The 13696-nt window shown below is 39.5% G+C and overlaps 1 protein-coding gene across 1 annotated transcript in view; it reads left to right on the top strand.

Moving 5' to 3' along the window:
* Window positions 1-13696, top strand: part of RMND5A (required for meiotic nuclear division 5 homolog A) — a 59336-nt gene that overhangs the window by 20668 nt on the left and 24972 nt on the right. The window lies entirely within an intron of this gene.

Below are 13696 nucleotides of genomic sequence, written 5' to 3'. Positions count from 1 at the left end.
TTCTAAGGAGATATCATTAACTGGTAGTTACGATATTGGGACTGTGAGTGGCAAGGGCTCTGGGGACTGTTTGGGTAGCTGTGGCTTACAGAAGTGTTAGTGGCCTTTCAGTGAGCTCTCACCACTCGCATAGTGCTGAGGGCTTCAACTCAGCAAAAGAGGCCGGAGAAGTGGTATTGGCAGCAGCCACCCCATTTTTGGATCATGATGGTGGTTGCCAGCAAAAGCTAGGAAGGCAACGAGTATTCTCTGAAATAGCTTTGTGGTTGTGACACCTGTTTGGTAACTCCAAGGGAGTGAACACAACTTTGGAAGTGGCTTCAGCATCAGATTTTTTTTTTTTCATTGAGGTTATGGTAGTTTACAACATTGTGAAATTTCAGTTGTACATTATTATTTGTCAGTCATCTTATAGGTATGCCCCTTCACGCTTTGTGCCCACCCCCCACCCCCTTCCCCCTGGTAACCACTAATCTGTTCTCTTTGTCCGTGTGTTTGTTTGTCTTCCACATGAGTGGAATCATACAGAGTTTGCCTTTCTCTATCTGGCTTATTTTACTTAATATGATACCCTTGAGATCCATCCACGTTGTTGCGAATGGGATGATTTTATCATTTTTTATGGCTGAGTAGTATTCCATTGTGTGTGTTTGTATGTGTGTGTGTGTGTATATATATATATATATACCATATCTTTATCCAGTCATCAGTCAATGGGCACTTAGGTTGCTTCCATGTCTTGCCTATTGTGAATAACGCTGCAGTGAACATAGGGGTAGATGAGTCTCTTTGAATTGTTGATTTCAAGTTCTTTTGGTAGATATCCAGTAGTGGGATGGCTGGATCATTTGGTATTTCTATTCTTAATTTTTTGAGAAATCTCCATGCTCTTTTCCATAATGGCTGCACCAGTTTGCATTCCCACCAGTAGTATATGAGGATTCCTCTTTCTCCACAACCTCTCCAACATGTTATTTTTTGTCTTGGTTATTATAGCCATTCTAATGGGTGTAAGGTGCTATCTTAGTAGAGTTTTGATTTGCATTTCCCTGATGATCACTGATGATGAGCGTGTTTTCATGTGCCTATTGGCCATCCATATATCTTCTTTGGAAAAATGTCCATATCCCCTGCCCATTTTTTGATTGGATTGTTTGATTTTTTTGTTGTTGGTTTGTGTGAATTCTTTATATGTTACAGAGTTTAACCCTTTGTTAGATATATGATTTGTAAATATTTTTTCCCAGTTGGTGGGTTGTCTTTCTGTTTCAATCCTGTTTTCCCTTGCCTTGTAGAAACTCCTTAGTCTGATGAAGTCCCACTTGTTTATTCTTTTATTGTTTCCCTTGTCCGAGGAGACATGGTGTCTGAAAAGATCCTTTAAAGACTGTTGTCAAAGAGTGTACTGCCTATATTTTCTTCTAGAAGTCTTATGGTTTCAGATCTTACCTTTAAGTCTTTGATCCATTTTGAGTTTATTTTTGTGAATGGTGTAAGAGAAGGGGCTATTTTCATTCTTTTGCATGTGGCTGTCCAGTTTTCCCAACACCATTTGTTGAAGAGACTTTCCCTTCTTCATTGTGTGTTCTCAGCTCCTTTGTCGAAGATTAGCTGTCTATAGATGTGTGGTTTTATTTCTGGGCTTCCAATTCTGTTCCATTGACCTGTGTGCCTGTTTTTGTACTGATACCATGCTGTGTTGATTACTGTAGCTTTGTAGTATATTTTGAAGTCAGGGACAGCATCAGACTTTTTGGAGGCTATGGCATAGGAAGTCTTCAGTTAGTACCTGAAGTGGTTGTTGGTGTGTAGTAGCATAAAGACTTACTGGAGGGGTAGTGGGGCCCTTTAGAGATGATCTTAAATCACTGTGGGTGAGGAACCCTCACTTCCTCTAGGGTGAAGTAACTAACTACTGGTGGTGTTTAGGAAGCTTCAGATTTTGGTGGCTGACAGTGACCAAGACATTCTAGTGATTCTGATGGTTCAAACCCTAGGAGGTTCCTGGAGGCATCTGCTTGACCACTGGATTATAACAGAGGGTAGGGACAGCAGGACCAGAAGATGCCATGACAGTGAGAAGAGCTGAAGAAAAGCAGCCAATCAGAGAAAGTATCTGAGAAGAGATCCCAGGTTCTGGGAATAGGTGGGGAGAGCCTCAGCAACCATACCTCGAGTGTGTAGACTACTGGCCTTACAGGCCACCAGGATCTGGAGCACTTGGGCAAATAATTCACCAGCTTTGCATTCTGCCACTGATAGGGCGACCATATGTCCCCATTTCCCAGTTTACGTCTGTTGTCCTGTCCTAATTATCATCAGAAACCTCTCTCACTCTTTTCCCTCTGGATACTGATGACTTGATAAGTATGGTTTCCTCCTGCTCTAGCAAGTTCACAAATATTAGGAAGGGTTCTCAGAGATTTTGGCTAATCTTTGAGACAAAGCATGTAATGTATTTGGTGCTAGAAATAGAAGTATCTCTTTGAAGGGAACACCTAGGTAATCTGTGATCTGGCTTTTTTGGTGGGGATATGTTTGAGGTGAATGTTTCTGATTATGTATTTTGATTTACTCATTTCTGTTTTGAGGACGTTTTTTCATGTACTTGGAAGTTATAAGAGCTTTTGTAATTTTTTTTTTTTTGTAGTTTTATGTTTCTGTGAAAGTAGCTTAGGTTCTAGGTGGCCTGGATTCTAGATTCTTCTGATTCATCATGTGAAACTACGTTATTTAAGTATTTGTTGAAATATAGTCCAGGGGCACAGAAGAAAGCCTGGATCTTTTAGCCCAGTTGTCTTTCAGTGCATTCTCTCCCAATTTTTTTTTTTTTTTTTTTTGGCATCTGCTTGGTTTTAACTGTATAGGAAGCTTGTTATCCTACTACAACTACCTAGACATTGTACATGAACCTCCCACCTGCGTGAGGAATTCTGTGTAGGCTGTCGTCATGTAAGACTCCATTGACTTGTAAAGTCTTCCCTTGCTTTTAGCTTGGACCTGGTGAATTGGTACAAGGTTCCAGGGCTGCCTCTTGTAAAGGCTGAGTGAACTCATATGGATTGGTGGTGAACAAACAGGATGAAGCTGACGCCATTGTGTCACAAGCCTTTTAAGTACCACAGCAAACAGACTTGAGTAATAAACTAGAATGCTGTCCAGCAGCCTGTGAGCACCATGTTATGGACACATGTTCCCACCCTGCCAAGAGGAGGACAATCAGAGAAGCTGGTGACTACCTGATGAGTAGGCTGGTTTTGAATGAGGAAGTGTAGTAAATTTTTTACCTGCCAAATGGTCTTTTTTTCCTTTAATGTTTCAGTGCTTGTTTTAAAGTTCTTTAGTCATCACTTCCCTGAAACCATAAGCAGAAAAGAAGTTTGAGGTGTTAGCCAAGGTATTTTCTGGCTTTTAATTATTGTGAACATAAAAAGTTATTGAAGATTTCCTCTTTAATGTATTGAGTGTTTTCAGATACCCATAGTGTGATCACTATTTAAAATAAATAATATCAGCCATTGGGTTCTGTGGCAATTTTTTTTTTTAGTAAAAACAAATAATATGTTGGGCTATTTTTAATTTCCTCCTCCATTTTAAGAAAATCTAGAATTCTCTCCTGTTTAGGGCATTTTATTTAGTGTTTTACTTAGTCTTTTGACTTTTTTTTGTTTACTTCCTGAGTAAGGAAAGCCAATAGAACGATTACTGCTTTAGACTTGTGTGTGTGTGTATGTTAAAATAAATAGTACTAAGATTTTAAACTGTCTAAAATTTGCTGTGGGACAGGTGAAAGTAAAACACTTAGTACCTCTTCTTTAGAGGATTGTGCTCTATACAAGAGTGCTGGAAAGAACAGGAAAAATTCTGCGGCAACATAAAATATATTTGCATGGGATGGACTCTGCATCCTTTAAAGTAAAGGGAAGATCACTGTGCTCGTTTCATTTGGGTTTTCGGAGTTGGTGTCTTCAGTCTGACTTGGAGGAATGGGTGTGATTTAGAGCAGCAGAGCAGTGAGCTGTGGGTTTCTGTGGGGCTGGGACCAGGGCAGAACAACAACTGAGAAGGCACTTGACTCCTGCTGATGATTTTCAGGGACTGACTCCATTGCAGTGGCTACCCCTGTTGGTAATAGGGCGCGATCAGGTTGGGGAAAGGCAGATGATGGAAGGCCTAAGGATTTGATCCAAGGAAATTAGGGGAAAAGGGAGTGAATGATAAAAGCAGTTGAGGACTTGCTTGCCCTCTTTAATTAGGATGCAGTTAAACTAAGAAGTCAGGAGCGGGAATATGGTAACTGTCACTTACTGAGTATTGACCATGTTCCAGATACTGAACTGAGTGCTTTGCATATGTTTATATCCCATGATGCAGGTAAATTATTCCCATCTTACCAATGAGGATGCTAAGACTCAGAGATACTGAGTAACATACCCCAGGTATACAGCTTGGAAGTGGTGAATGAAGGTTTGGAAAAAGATCTCTTTCAAGAGTCTGTTCTGAAACGCTGTGATACTAGGAAATCAGGCCATTGCAGAGCTGGTAATGTTTTAAGGGGGAAAATATGATTAAAAAAAATTTTAAACCACATTGCCGAAGCTGATCTTCTGCCACTAGATGGAGCATCTCCATTGTTGAGGCAAAAGATTGACTGTTAAGAAATGAATGGAGTAATACTATTAAAAGTAAAATATAGAATGTTTTTAAAATAGTTCTGGGTGAGCCATCTGGAACTGCCTTTTATGTAGGTATGACCGGGGTATGAGAGCAGAAAAAGATACCAGTGGGAGATAAGTTCTTGGATTTAGCCTTAAATGGTCGTTTAGAAAGAGTGAGTGAGGGGAGATATGTACTAGCCCTAAAGTTTTGTTATTATATAATGGATAAATCCTTCTGCAGTAGAGAGATGTTACTGTTAATGAAGGAAAAAAGGAAATTAGACTAGAAAATTCATTCTGATTAAGAAGAAAAGGAGTTAAGTTGAATTCTGAAATATAGACAGATAATTTGATATATATATTTTGGGTGGAATTTTTAGAATTACTGAAAAGGAATGGTTAACAAAGTTATAAAAAGACAATAGTGATAAAAATCCAGGAATGTATAGCTTAAAAGTAAATAAAACCTATAAAACGAACCCCCTTCCACAACCACTAGGCCACTGGGCTGGCCCAGTGTGTCTCAATTTTTGTAAGGCATTTAATAAAAGTCTCATATCTTTGTGGTCAAGATGGAAGACGTTCCTTCTTAAATTATGTGGTTTGAGTAAGAACAGCCAAATTCTCAATACCCTGTCTGCTTTGGCCACAGTGTGTGGTCTGAGACTGGGCCTGACCCACCCAGGCTTGGCCACAGTTGTTTGCTTCGGGGTTGGTCCCTCAAAGTCCTGTAGGATCTTTCTCAGTAGAGCTCTTATGGAAGGGAGGGATGGGAATATGTGAGCCTAGAAGCGATTAATACTTCTCTCACGTGCTGAAAGAAGTAGAGGCAAGAGATGAGGAGGGGGTGTCTTTTGAGGCCCAGTTCCTCTCCTGCCTATCCCTGTTTACCTGAGCCTTTCTTTAAATCCAAGTTGTTTGGGCAAAAGAGACTTCTGTTTGTAGGAACCAAGAGTCCTGACTCATACAAGTAGCTAGATGCTCTCTGGGTCTCCTTACTTGTACTGGCCTCCAGTTTCTGTGAAACAATACTGGTTTTGCCCTTTTCAGTCTGAAGATCATTCTCAGAAGATGAATTGAGCTCTGCTTTCTTTGCCACCTGTCACGTTACGTTATTATCTCTAAACTCTGGGCCTATGTTGTTATTACTTCTGCTCTGAGCAAAATTAAACTACATTATTTACTTGATAATGATAATTATTTGTTGAATTTTAGTCCAGCACAGAGGAAAGCCTGGACCTTTGCAGTCAGGTCTCATTTTAGGATGCAGAATCAGAGAATCCCACTGGACCTGGAAGTGGTACAGACCCACTTTTGCCTGAGGTTGGAAGATGAAATAGCTTGCTTGGTCTAGCATCCTGGTCAGGTTGTGTTGAGAGGGAAAAAGGACCTTCTTCCCATTAAACTATGCCAGCTAATCCAGTCTATAATTGTATTCAAGTCATTGTTAATGAGTTTGTTATTAATGCCTCTGTTAATGTCCTTTTGTATATTCGTTTTTATTTATGTTTTCTAAAATGAAGATTCTTTTAAATGTAGAATCAGAAGATTTGGTGGCAAGGCCTGCCTCTCAGATTCAGCTACTGTGTATTGAAGGCTTACGGTAGGGCAGGTCCTGGTAGATATCTTTGTGTACTTCAATTTGGTCTTGATCAACACTTAGTAAGGTAGGGATTATTGTCTGCAGATACAGATGTGAAAACTAAGACTTTAAAGTAACCTACCTGAGATAAAGAACTAGAAAGCAAATGGAAGAGCTGGGGTAAAAAGCCAGATTTTAAGACTTGGAGGAGCATTTCTCAACTGGAGTTCCTTGAAAGGATTAATCCTTAGTGCCTTGAGGCAACCGCTATATGTATGAATTTGTCTCCTTTGCATCTAGAATGGTAAGAGGTATGTGCCATATTTGGGAGAGTTATAAAATAGTTCACTCAGATTTCTGTAGTCTGTTCAGATAAGGAGGCAGTCTGGGAAGCAGATTGACAGAGCAGAAAGGTATGTAAAATAATTGTGAGGGAGAGGGATGCAAATGTGGCAGATGGTTAGATTATGGAACATTTTAAGGATCTTAAAAGCTCAGCAAAGTAGTTTGGCATATCTCTGACCATGCCACATCACTCTCCTTTGTTTATAGAGTAATATGTGGCTGCTCCTCCCCTCCCCCGGCCCTGCTTCCTTGATCTGGCACAACTTACCTCTTTCTTAACTTTGAAAAGCAAAGTAGGGGTATGAATATCATACAGAGGAGAGAATGGAATGTCTAAGAAGGTAGCATATGCATTTAAAAATGCATCTACAAAGCCTGATTATGACACATTAGTGCTGAATTCATTTTCCAAGCCGTAGTTTGCAAGCACTGCTGTCTGGTGTATGCCTAAATATGGGTTGTTTCATCCTGGGGCATGTACCTCATCATCAGCTTTGCTAGGTTTGCTAAATTTTTCCCTAAAGGGTTTGTACAAGTTTACAGTCCTATCAAACATGTAGAACAGTTCCTCTTTCCTCAGTTCTCACCTATCCTTGGTATTAGTCAGACTTTGTAATTTTAAAATTAATCAGATGGATGTGATATAGTATATAGTTGTATTAATTTGCATTTCCTTCATTATCTTTGAAAACGAGCATCTTTTCATGAGATTGATCATTAGAATTTCTCCCTTTTGTGAATTTCTTGCTCATTTTTTGTCCATTTGTTTATTGTTGATTGAGAGGATTTTTTTTTTTTTTTTTTAGCTCTTTTGGATGTAAATCTTTTGTGGGTTGTATGTAAAGTAGATATCTTTTCCCAGACTGAGTGGAACCAGAAGCCAGGTCTTCCTATTCTCTGTTGGGTATTTGCAGTGTACCTCTCACTGCTAAACCAGATTAACTGGATGCTCGGAAGGGAAATTGATTCCTGGTAGGTGCAACAAGAGCACATTGTTAGGTTCATGCAATTTTTTCTTCAAAAGTAGGTGGGGAAATTTTTAAGAAATTAACAGTGCTAAAGAATTGGAACTTAGGAATTAAAACAAATCCTGAGTTTTATCATATACTGTTAGCACTGCCTGCTCAATAATTATAATTTCATAAAATGTATTTCAGAAATGGATTGGTTTTCGCTGGTGACAGTGAAAGCTAGTTCTTAGAGTCTAGCCAATTTGTAAGCATGTTCATGATATGGCCAAAGAGGTAGCATGATCTCTCTAGATTTCATAATTTCTTAATGATGTTCTGTTAAAGTTATTTACTCCTTTTCGGCCTCGGCTTCTAGATTTTGAAACTTAAAATTCATCAAAAACCTGAATGACACTAAAAGCACATGAGATGGTATATGAATTAGTATGTCCTGAATTTCTCTTTCCAAGCCGTAACATCTTCAGGCAGACACACCCTTGAATGTGTGCTTTTTTGCTTTTGATTCTTGTTTGAATTCTGCCTTCACATTTAAGAACAACTTTTCGAGTCTTTTTTTCTCTATAAATATAATAGGAAAAAAATAGTAAAACAGAAGTGCTAATAATAGATATTTCTCTTCATTAGCCACTTCTTGGCTGGTTTGCCGTGCTGCTGATTTCCTGAGCAGCCATGCAAACGAGTTTGGTTACTTAGCAACAGAATCTGAACTTAGCCTAGCTCTGATGCAACAGTAGGAACGTGCACTTATAACAAAAGGAGTTCTGACAATATATTGCATTTCCTTGACCTCTTTTTACAATTATAGCTTTAATTTTTGCTACATGTGAGCAGAAAATAAGCTGTGAAAGAAGTTTACTTTTTTAACCAGTGGTTTAAACTGCACAATCAGAATGGTGGAAGGGAGCTCAGAAAATTTCATCTAATACATTGCTTACTTATGTTTAGTTGTATTTTCCAAGACTGGCACATAAGATACAGAACTTGAATGTAGTAGAGAGATCCTGAGTGTAAGTGTGGTCAATTTTTCTTATTATATAGTAAGCCCGTATAGTAGCGACCGTGGTATACCTTATAGAAATAAAGGTACGTCAAGAGCCTCGTTGTAAACCTGTTTAAATTTGTTATAATATTAGACTGTTACATTTTAAAGTTTTCTGGATGATCAAAATTTACTCTTTTGGGGCCAGCCCCATGGCCAAGTGGTTAAGTTTGTGTGTTCCGCTTCAGAGGCTCAGGGTTTCGCGGGTTCAGATCCTGGGCGTGGACATGGTGTCGCTCATCAAGCCACCCTGAGGCGGCGTCCCACACAGCACAACCAGAGGCATTCACAACTAGAATCTACAGCTAGGTACTGGGGTGCTTTGGGGAGAAGAATAAAAAAAAATTTCTTTTAAATTATTAAAAAAAATTACTTCTTTATGTATATTAAGGAAAGATTTGAAGGAATTGTTTCATTTGATCTGAGCAGTTACTGTCTGGTGATAGCTATTAAAATTCCAACTTGATATTTACCACAAAATAAAATTGTCTGTTTTGACAATTTGACATGATCTGTGCTTTGTGCTAACCAGTATGTCTTCCAAAGTCATTTCGTTTCTTTCCTGGTGAATGGACACCTGATAAATTTGTTGGGGCTTAATGGGACTGGGGAATAATTATTAAATGAGTCAGTAGAAATCTGAAGGTTTTATTTCAATTAAATGAGGATAGTAGATCAGTGAGGAATCTTTCTTGTTTAGTCTCAAAGATTCTTGCTTTTAGGGTACACTTAGACGTTTAGAGAGTTATGGGCAGATTCCTGAGTTTGTGATAAATTCTGTCATCTTCAGATACTCATTCATTTATTCATTGGAGTGGCCGTCTGGGGAAGAAAATATGGGAGCGTATTTGTGACGTCAGTCACCCTTTTAGGCCTCTACTCTATCTAGTCCAGACGAGCAACAGAGTAGCCCTGTCTCACCATCTCTACTTCCACTGTTCTGGTTGTCATAGACAGCATAAAGATATAATAATACTTTTGCTTAAAACTATTGATGAACTATTAAAAAATCATCCCTCATCAGACAGAATATGATCAGGTGATGTGAAATTAGGGAACCATATCCAAGCAGTTGTGGCTTTTTCTTTAGAGCTAGGGATAGTCTATTTAGTATGTGCATGGAGGTTGTTGCTTCAGCATCTAGGTACTTTGTATTATTTCCATTGTTTAGGTTAAGTGTAGACAATAAAGATGTCTATAAAAAGAAAATGAATAAAAATTAAGACTCTAACAGTAATTTTCCTTTTTTGTTTTTTGGTCTGAGTAATTTTGAGTCTTAATATGTGTATTTTGTTACCCGCTACTGAATTGACATCTAAGAATAGGATAGATCGCTCTCTAAAGAAAAATGTGCTTAATTTTAGAGGGGAGAACTACTCCTGAATTGTGGTGATTCTCAATGGTAGGAAGTTTCTATTGCAGGTTACTTCCTCCCTGTTCCTGTATGTGCTGTGAAATAATCCCGTGTTGCTTGGACTGTGTTTAAGCGATGGTTGACTAGGATCATAATTTCAGTTAAATCTAAGTGGTCTTGTCTAATTAAATTCATGTGCTTTTAAAAAAAAAGTAAGAGGTTTTTTAGGGGGTAATGCCTATGAAAGATAAAGGAGGCAGAAATAAGACTGGGTAGGGAAAGCTTTCAGGCCACAAGGAACACTTGTTCTTCCCTCACTCCTGATGTTCAAAGTGGCCTTCTGTCTGAAGATGTTCATTTTCCTTCTGTCTGAAGAACTTACCGTAGCAGTTCTTTTAGAGCAGATCTTCTAGCAACAAATTTAGCTTTCCTTCGTCTGAGAATGTCTTTATTTCATCTTCATTTCTGAAGGGTGTTTTCACTTGACATGAAATTCTGGAATGACAATTCTTTTCTTTCAGTACTTTAAAAATATTGTGCCACTTCTTTCTGTTCTTTATGGTGTCTGTTGAGAAAACTGTAGTCATTTGAATCATAGTTCTCCTATAAGCAATGCATCACTTTTCTCTAGCTACTTTCAAGATTTTTCTTTGTCTTTAGTTTTCAGCAGTTTGATAGTGAGGTGTCTGGGTGTGGATTTCATTGAGTTTATCCTTTTAGGAGTTTGCTGAGCTTCTTGAATCTGTAGGTTTATGTGTTTTGCTAAGTTTGGGCAATATTCTTCTAATATTTTTTTATGCTCCACTCTTTTATTCTTCTGGTACTCTGATGACATGAATGTTAGAGCTTTTGTTGTTGTCCCATAGGTCCCTGAGGCTCTGTTCATTTTTTTTTTTAAAGATTTTATTTTTTTCCTTTTTCTCCCCAAAGCCCCCCAGTACATAGTTGTATATTCTTTGTTGTGGGTCCTTCTAGTTGTGGCATGTGGGACACCGCCTCAGCGTGGCTCGATGAGCGGTGCCATGTCCGCGTCCAGGATTCGAACCCACGAAACACTGGGCTGCCTGCAGCGGAGTTCGCAAACTTAACCACTCGGCCACGGGGCCAGCCCCGGCTCTGTTCATTTTTTTCCAATCTGTTTTGTTGTTTAGATCGTTTGTATTGATCTTCACTGGCTTTTTGTGCTGTCACCTCCATTCTGCTATTGAGTCTATCCAGTGAGTTTTTTATTTTGATTACTTTATCTCCTGTATCTTTGCTAAGACTTTCTGTCTTTTGTTTCAAAGTGTTTACCCTTCCTTCTTGGAGCAGTTTTATAACTGCTGTAAAGTCTGATGATTCCAGTATCTGTGTCATCTCAGCATTGGTGTGTCTGTTGAATATCTTTTCCCATGTGAGTTTAGATTTTTCTTGTTCTTTTCTGTAAGCCAAATAATTCTGGATTGTATCCTGGACATTTTTAGTATTATGTGATGAGACTCTGGGTCTTGTTTAAATTCGGTGGAGAATATTGATGGTTTTGTTTTAGTGGCCAATTGAGCTGGTTGAGTTCAGGCTACAAGTTCTGACTAGTTTTCTCTGAATTGTAGTTTAAAAGTCAGCTTCGTTTCCAAAGCCATTACAGAGCTATTCAGGTAGTCCTGTTTGTGTGCCAACCAGTGGCCATTCTGGGACCTGGAAACTAGATCTGTCCCCTAGGTCAGTTTTCAGTCAGTGGTTTGCTGCTTAGGGTCAGACCCATGCATGTGCAGCTCGAAGGTGAGCCTAGGAACTTTAAGGGAGCACTTTTCTGAGTTCCTCCCTCTCCATGACCTCCCTGGTACTTTATGGTTCTCTGGAGCTACATTTTTGGTCATCCACCTAGAAAGCTGGGGCTTTATTTTCTCTGCTCTCTTGTACATTTACTATTACTATGCCTGTATCTGGGCTAGGTGGTAGAAGGACAGAGAGCAATGATGCACTAAGGGTTTTTGCCCTTCCCTCTTGAGACCATAGCTCCTCTGATCAGAAAGAAATAATCCCTTCTCTCAGAGTTTTAGGTTGCCTGCGGTGGTAGGCAGAATTCTAAAGATATCCTCCCAAGATTCTTGTCCCCTGGTTGTTCAGTCAAACATTAATCTAGGTACTGCTGTGAAGGCACTTTGTGGGTATAATTAAGGTTACTAAGCAGTGAAAATAGGGAGATTTTCTAGGTGAGCCCAGTGTAATTTACGTGAGCCCTTAAAAGCAGCAGAGGTCAGCAGAAAGAGAAGGCAGAGAGATTCAAAGTGTGAGGGATGTCACCTCTGTTGTTGGTTTTGACGGTGGAGGGGGCTCATGAGCTAGGGAATGTGGGTGGCCTCTAGAACTGAGAACAGCCCATACCCTACAGCCAATAAGGCAAACCCCATTCCTACAACTGCATGGGACTGAATTCTGCCAACAACCTGAATGAGCCTGGAAGTGGATTGTTCCCAGATCCTCCAGATGAGAGCCTAGGTCACTGGCACCTTGATTTTAGCTTTGTGGGACCTGGAGCAGAGAAGCCGCCTGAGCCTATTGGTTTTCAGACCTGTAGAGCTGTGAGATAGTAAAATTATGTTGTTTTAAGTCTCAGTGAAAACTAATGAGCTAGAGGTGCAAGAAAAATACGTGATGCCCTCATGTCTCTGAGTAGTGGGTGACCCATCCCTGTTCTTCCTACAAGAACTAGAGGACTTCTCCTGGAACTCTCCGTCTACATCCTGGGTGCCCAGTTCGGGGTTTTGGCTCCATTGCACCCAGGCTGAGAGATCTCGGAGGGAGAAAAGTTGTAAACTCACCACTAGTTCTGTGACCTTCTTCCCCAGTCGACTTACTACTTTTCACTTTTTAGTGTCCTCAAATAGCTGCTCCATTCATTTTGTCCTGATTTCATAACTGCATTCGGTGGGAGAGACAGGGGGGAGAGTGCTTACTCGATCTTACCCCGAACTGAAACGCGCATGTGTGCTTTAAAAAAAAATCTTTTAGTTTATTGTAAAAGGAATATTTAATTACTCTCTATGTGGAGAGGAGTAATCTCCAGTGATAACCTCTGCTAATACTTTAGTGTATATTCTTTTAGATTTTTTCCCTGAGCATTTGCAATTTGTTTTTCTTTGTTTTTTTTTTTTTTTTTTTTAACAAAAATGGATTCATATTTTTGTACAAGTTGCTTTTTTTCACTTAAGGTGTTAGGGACATTTTTCCATGTTAGTAGATACAGAGCAATGAAATCCTTACTTTTTAATTGTAAAGAGGAATACTGGAATAGTAGCAACTACCGTTTCATTCAGCCAATAAAGATGTGTATTAATTTGCTAGGGCTGCTATAGCAAAATACCACAGGTTGGTGGCTTAGGCAGACGCTTATTTCCCCACAGCTCTGGAGACTAGGAGTTCTAAGTCAAGGTGTTGACAGGGTTGGTTTATTCCAAAGCTCTCTCCTTGCCTTGTAGATAGCCATCATCTCCCTATGTCTTCACATGGCATCTTAGTTGTCTTGGGCTGCCATAACAAAATACCACAGACTAGGTGGTTTAAACAATAAAAATTTATTTTTATGCAGTTCTGGAGCCCGGGAAGTCCAAGATCAAGGTGCTGACCAATTCATTTCCTTTTGAGGGCAGACAACCTCCTTCCTGGCTTGCAGATGACTGCTTTGTCACTGTCCTCACATGATGGAGAGAGGTCTGGGGTTTCTTCCTTGTTCTATAAGAGCATCAGCCCTTGGTTTAAGGCCCCATC

The sequence above is a fragment of the Equus asinus genome, chromosome 6 (genome assembly GCF_041296235.1).
Source record: "Equus asinus isolate D_3611 breed Donkey chromosome 6, EquAss-T2T_v2, whole genome shotgun sequence".
Lineage (NCBI taxonomy): Eukaryota > Metazoa > Chordata > Mammalia > Perissodactyla > Equidae > Equus > Equus asinus.
The sequence above is the reverse complement of the archived record's forward strand: the minus strand, read 5'-3'. Positions and strand labels throughout refer to the sequence as shown.